We start from the raw sequence: 7,500 nt of genomic DNA on the forward strand, positions 1-7,500 counted from the left end.
GCTGGGGTGTGATTTGAGACTAGGAATTGAGGAATCCAGCATTGACCTTGACAATAGGCTCCAGTCAGATGTTAATGGAAGGGCCACAAGTTCCTCTAGTTAGAGATAATACTGACTGCCTTATCTAGCAGGAGCTTTCCTCAAGCCCACTGGGATTTGGAGATCCTTATCAAATGCCTGACCTTGGAAAAAGAACTTCTAGGGAGCAGATACTATACCATTTTTTAGTCTTACTATATGAGCCTGTTCCTCTCATAAGGCTCCCAAAAGGGAAGGGCCTGACGTCTTACTCTTCTCCCATTACCCTGGACCATTCTGATTTCTCTGTGTTTATTAACTGGACTCTTGCCTTTAGCTCTGGATCTGAACCGTAGGCCGTTCATCCTTGGGCTCAGGTGTGTCTAGTAAATCTCTAACCTTCCTGTTCTTGGTGTAATTGGGAGGGCACAATGGAATTCCTGGGTCCATGGTGGTGGGGATTTTTTTCCAAAGAATTATTTTAGAGACTACTTTACCAAAAGGACTTTAGCAAAGCCCACACAAAATTTACCAAAGGGAAAGGCATTGACATTGAGAACCATTAAAAATGAAAGTTAAAAAGGTGCTGGACTTTCTGCAACGTTGAAATGCTGGGACTTTGTCAAGCAGCAGTGGTCACCATACGGCTCATGCCACCTACCCTGCAATTAGTCTTTAATCTTTGTCTTTTCAGCCTTCTTTCTGTCAGGGACCAAACATGAACCATGGAAAAGTACTAGCTAGGCCAGAGAACAAGTCATACGCCCACTGCCCTTCCCCAGAGCAGTAACACCCATCAACTAACCAGAGGCCCCTAAAGATAAGAGGACAGTCCACAGTTAGGTGCCATGACAACAGAATGTAAAGAGCATTCCAAGGCCAGGTAGCCTAGCAACAGAACAAATGGGCCCTGACCAGTGATCTTAGCTGACACCCTGCAGTTGCACGTTCTGCACGTCCCCCACATCCTGCACCCCTTCCACATACTGCATGGCCCTTCCCCTTCCCTCCTTCCTGCCCCCTCCCCCTCCTGTGCTATATAAGCCTTGCTGAGGAAAATAAATTTTGCAGCTTGAACAGAATCCTGTCTTGCTGTCCTCCTTTGTGTCTCCTGTCCCTTTGCTTCGCTCTCACAGGTGCCCCCCCATTGACTCCCCGCTGGCCCGGGGCAACTGGCGCCCAACGTTGGGGCTCGACCCTCGCCTCCTTGGGAGTTGAACGTCCTTCTCCAGGAAAGTCCAGACATCTGGTGGAGATTTAAAGCGATCGCCCTTCGAGACTGCCCGACTTGAAGTTGTCCCAGCTATCCGGAGGAGAGCAGGAAGGACCAGGTGAGTCTAAACTATAGACTTCGCCAAGGGACAGGGAACTTATTCTCACGACTTGTTCGTAAAGGGCATTAAAGAGGCCCTCCAGACAGGAGGGATAAGGGATAAGGGTTCGTAAAAAAGACCTCAACAAATTCTTTTTTTTCCCATTTCGGAGCTGAGGACTGAACCCAGGGCCTTGCACTTGCTAGGCAAGTGCTCTGCCACTGAGCTAAATCCCCAACCCCCCTCAACACGTTCTTTAGTCACTTAGAGGACTGTTGTCCCTGGTTTCCCCAAGAAGGGACCATTGATGACAAACGCTGGAAAAAGGTGGGCGACCGCCTTAAGGACTACTACCGCGCCTTAGGCCCAAAGTCCCTGTCATAACCTTTTCCTGTTGGAACCTTGTTAATGATAATCTCGGGATCCAAAGGACCTCCCCCTCCCCTGACATTGAGTCGGGTATTTCTCAGGGAGAAAGAGTCATGAAAGAACAGTCTCGCCCCCTTCTCGTGCTGATTCACATCCTCCCCACTGCCCCCGACCCCCTTCACGAGCGCCCTCAATATAAGAGTTTAAAAATATGGAAGAAGGAGTCCAATCACCCCACCTCAGTCTATCTACCCCTCCTTCCAGGGTCTTGACCCGGCCCCCACTTAACTCTGGCGATGAAGCCGGTCTAAAAAAGGAGGCCGCCAACTTGGCCCCCTTAACCCCCCTCTCACAAAAGCCACCCCAACAAAGATAACATAATCTTATTCACCCCTCTCCTTATGATGCCCCCCTCACTGCCCCCTCTTGTGCCCCAGGCGTTGAGGCCCCTGCGGGTTCACTCCCGGCGCTCCCAAAGCCGACCCCGATGATCCAGAAATCCCCCCTAATCTCTTACAGCGCCTGCAGGGCACACTTCGGGCCCGCAGACAACACCTGGCCCTTCTAAAGGAACTACGCTCCCTTGATCAGGAGCTCTCTGACCTCGCCCTGGGCGCCCCCAAAACTCGGCCTTGCCCATCCCCTCGACCTCGGCCACAGCCAGTCTTGGCTTTCCGAGTTACCCGAAGCCAGGCGATTGGATCGGATCCGTCAAATCTGCCCTAGACGGAGGAGTTGCCTCCCCTTGAAGAGGAGGAGCCCCTGGTTACGGGCTCCGGAACCGATCAGGGCCCCCCACCCGGTCAGTCTTACCCAAAACTTAGCTTTCGCTTTGTTGAGCGCCTTAAATCAGCCTGCGCCCAGTATGGCCCCACCGCTCCCTTTACCCTTGCTTTGCTTGAAAACCAGAGCAAGGCTTGGCTTACGCCAAATGATTGGTATTTTTTGGCCTGTGCTGCTCTGTCTGGGGGCGATTTTGTTTTATAGAAAACTGACTTCTCAGAAAATCGCCACGAGACGGCCCAGAGCAACGCTGATAATCTTTTCTCAAAACAGTGTACTAGGGCTGGAGTGGTTAAGAGCTCAGTGGTTAAGAGCCCTGGTGGTTCTTGACTGTTCTTCCAAAGGTCACGAGTTCAATACCCAGCAATCAATCCTGTGGTGGCTCACAGCTCTCTTTAGTGAGGTCTGGTGCCCTCTTCTGGTTTGCAGGCAGACTATTGTATACATAATAAGTAGTTGTTGTTTTTCTTTTTTAAAAAACATTGGACCATTAATAAACTACTTGGCAAAACTCAGGGGCTCGGGAGAAAGCGAGAGTACAGTACGTTCGCTTTTGTGTGGGAGTTTGCTCCGCCCACACCATAGGTTTGGCTATTGGCATAGCCCTAAAGTTGGTGGGCGCCCAAGATTTGAGATCCCAACAAAGCTGCCTTTGCTTCTGTAAACAACCAGGACATTTTGCGCAGGAATGCCCCAAGAGGATCCCCGCCCCCTCGTGGGGCACGGCTGCGACGCCCCAGCCCGGGGTCACCACTCAGCCACTACCAACCACCCCATGTCCTAGAGGTGGCCTTGGCCTTCATTGAGCGAGGGAATGTAAATCTAAAACCGATGCTCATGGTCGCCCGCTCCCTCCCGGCTGGTCGGGAAACTTTCTTCGAGCCAGCCCCTGGCCCCTCCGCTCTGGGGAGCGCCCCCATGGGGCCTCGCAGGCCGCTCCCCAACTGTCTGCTCCCTCCAATGGGCAACCCCAGGTAGCACCACCATGTAGCGAGACCCCTCCCCCCCTTACAGGCGTTTGGAATGGTCCGGATCCTGTACTTTTCTGGGGCCATAGCTCTGGTTGCATCCTTGACCAGGCACATGACGCCCCACGCTGGTTCCCTGAGCGCCTGGTCCGATCTGTAACTTTACCTAACATTCCCAGGGGGCTGGCGGGCCCCCATGAGGACCCTCCTTCTTCTCTTCCAGATGTTGAAGCTACCATCAAAGAACGAGACCCCAAAGAGATGGAGATCACCCACGAAGCTGCCCATCGTGAGTCAGCTGGCTGTCTGGGGTCTCATACTCCTCCCCACAAGCCACAGCCTCTCTAGCCCATCACAAAACACCAATCGCCACCAGCCCCTAAACCATACTTGGCAGGTGCTGACGGAGCGACAGGATGTCATCTGGCAAACCTCCCTAGTCACCCCTGGCCCTTGGTGGCCAGACCTGTTTCCTGACCTCTGTAAGCTCGCATCAGGCTCTTCGGCCCCTTGGGGTCTAGAAAACGACTCACCGCCTCCCCACACACCGTCTAACCGCCCCCTACAGGCCCGTGCCCCACCTGGATGTAGCAATGCCCTCCGTCGCTCCCGCCTCACTAGGCCCACCCTCTATGTCTGCCCTGGTTACCATCGTCCCCACTCAAGTCTTTATACCTGTGGTGGTCGCCCTGAGCGCCATTGCAAGGCCTGGGGCTGTGAAACCACTGGTGATACATACTGGGGCCCTTCCTCGTCCTGGGACCTTATAACTGTTAGGGCCAATTACTCCCGCCCTAAGAATCCCTGGACTATCAGACCTGAGTGCGTTAATTCATGGTGTCATCCTCTTCGGATCCAATTTACCGACCCCGGAAAGAAGGCTACCAATTGGGAGCGGGGCTACGAATGGGGCCTCTTACTCTACCAAGATGGCCGTAATTCAGGTGTCATCTTCTTCATCAAACTCCTAAAACAGCCTGTTAATTCCCCTAACCCTGGTGCCATCGGCCCCAAGCCTCTTCTGGGCAACAGTGATTTTCCTACAACCAATATATCTCAGACATCCACAGGTTTTTTCTCCCACGTTCCCACTTCCCCCACCAATTACCAAGGATATGATTACCACCCTTATCACAAAAACCTACCAGGTACTTAATACCTCCAAGCCTGATTTGGTTGTCTCCTGCTGGCTTTGCTATCATTCTGTCCCCCCACCCCCACCCCATTTTATGAAGGAGTGGCTGTTGATTAAGATTTCTCCCTAACCACTGACTCACACGATTGTCGCTGGCAACAGCCACCCACATCTCACCTTACACTCTCCCAAGTTATGGGGCTCAGGTTGCTGCCTTGTCACCCGAGGCGCTATCATTCCCCCTGTTTATCAACCACTTTGCAATGTCACAGATAACCTAAATACCTCCCTTAAGTCTGGATATCTCCTCCCTGCCAATGATACTTGGTGGGCCTGTACTGATGGCCTAACACCATGCATTTCTCTTCATTTAAATAATCCCTCTGCCCCCTTATTCTGCATATTGGTTCATCTTATCCCTAGGCTAACCTATTATTCTCCAGATCAATTCTCGGGAAGATGGGAAGAGAAGACTCTGGCAGAAACGGCTGCCCTCGCACGCCCCCCATCGCTCGAAAAGGGAGCCCATGACTGTGGTCACTTTAGTTGTCCTCCTGGGGGTCGGGGCTGCAGGGGTTGGTACGGGCACAGCCTCCCTGGTCTTATCTAATCAACATTATTCAGAGCTTAGAATTTCCATAGATGAAGATATAGCGCAGCTCGAGCGAGGCATTTCCTCCCTTGAATCCTCCCTCACCTCCCTGTCAGAGGTGGTCCTCCAAAACCACCACGGGCTTGACCTCCTCTTTTTACAGCAAGGAGGCCTCTGTGCCACTTATCTTAAGGAAGAGTGTTGCTTCTATACTGATCACACAGGAGTAGCAAGGGATAATAATAGCATGGCCAAGGTCCGTGAAGGCTTAGAGAAGCACAAAAAAGAAAGGGATCAAGAGCTAGGCTGGTTCCAAAATTGGTTCTCTGCATCTCCCTGGCTAACCACCCTCCTGGGACCCTTGGTTGGCCTCATTCTTGTCTTGACATTCGGCCCTTGTCTCGACTAACTCAATTTGTGGTCAGCTGGCTGAACTTCAGGCAAAGCAAATTCAGGTTCATTACCATCGCCTCGACCTCCATGAACGTGGTCTCGATGAACCAGATAAAGACTCCATATCAGCACAGACCCCTCTGCCCAGGGGAGGATGCACCTGTGCCTGGGAGCTGGAGCCCACTGCGTAGGGGATTGAGGGTGCAGCCAGGACTGCAGAAGGCAGGGAGACTAAAGTGCTCCACTATCCTGGGTGCCTTGGATGACATGCTCTATTGCATGGCGGTTATGCAGACCCTATACTCTTCCCTCCTGGATTAAAACCCGCCCCCTGTAAAAAACTGCATTATTCCAGCTTCCTTCAGGACATGTGGGGACGCCTACATGAACCGACTGTTTAACAAAGGAACCCAAAACTTATCAGGGATAGAGCCTCTGTCACCCCTCCCCCATTACGGTGAAACATTTGGGCCTCCTTTCTTTGTTTTGCTGTATGTATAGAAGGGGAAGATGTCAGGGACCCAGATGTCAGGAACCAAATATGAACCATGGAAAAGTACTAGCTAGGCCAGAGAACAAGTCATACGCCCACTGCCCTTCCCCAGAGCAGTAACACCCATTTACTAACCAGAGGCCCCCAAAGATAAGAGGACAGTCCACAGTTAGGTGCCATGACAACCAAACGTAAAGAACATTCCATAGTCAGGTAGCCTAGCAACAGAACAAATGGGCCCTGACCAGTGATCTTAGCTGACATCCTGCAGTTGCAAGTTCTGCACGTCTCCCACATTCTGCACCCCTTCCACGTTCTGCACGTCTCTTCCCCCTTCCCTCCTTACTGTCCCTTCCCCCTCCTGTGCTATATAAGCCTTGCTGAGGAAAATAAAATTTGCAGCTTGATCAGAATCCTGTCTTGCTGTCCTCCTTTGTGTCCCCTGTTCCTTTCATTCTTTCCCACAGGTGGGTCACCCCCGTTGACACCCTGCTGGCTGGGGCATCTTTCTATAATAAACACTGCTTTTTAAGCTCACCCTTCCATCTTTGAGACAGAAGAACCCTGAGTGCAGCCACTGGCTAAGTCAAAGTTTTGTGTGACTCTGAGCATCCATCACTCTCAAAACGGAAACCTTTGTTCTCAGGGACATTCTGTTTTCTTTCATTTGATCATGACATTTAAGGTGAACTATGTATGGGTGGGTGCTGTAGTCATTAGTCATATTGTGTCTCACTTCTGTGACCTACAGTCTTGACAAGCATATAAATAAGATTTTAGTGAACTTTCTAAAGCAGCACAGGTCACAATAAATACCTTAAGACTAACAAGTTTGAGTGAGTCCAGCAGACCAATTTGGGACATAAGGACTGTCCCGTGCTCTTTAGTGTCTGGCCTGTGGTTAATTGAGAGAAATATTGGTTTGATGTATGTTGAAATAGATGATTCAGAGTGCAGATTCCGAATAGCAAGAGTTGTGGACAACTTTGGACAGTTTGGTCCTATGACTAATGGGCGCCAAACAGATACAGAACAGAGTAAAACACAGAATGCTCCAACAGCAATTCACATCTCTTCGCAAGTTTCAGAACTTACTGTGGTTGGGCTGGTACACCTTGAGAACCAGGGTTCCACGGCATACTATACCTTCTAGATGTGAAATTAGCCCAACAGTCTCTGTTCCCTTATATTCTCAGAAAATCCCACTGTATCCACGACAATGCTTTTGAACACAACAACACAATGGGGAACACCTTATTTCCACATTGGGAAACTTTAGGTATGTCATGCCTAGAACCCTAACAGCAAGAGTGTCAGGAAAATGTTTCAAATTTCTAGTCCAGGAGTACTCACTTGAAGGTGGAAATGGATGATTCATGTCAATCTATATGCTGTGCAGACACTGAGGCTAAAATGTTCTTCCAAAAGGGCCTCTT

This window comes from Onychomys torridus, chromosome 5, assembly GCF_903995425.1.
Source record: "Onychomys torridus chromosome 5, mOncTor1.1, whole genome shotgun sequence".
In the NCBI taxonomy this organism is placed as follows: domain Eukaryota; kingdom Metazoa; phylum Chordata; class Mammalia; order Rodentia; family Cricetidae; genus Onychomys; species Onychomys torridus.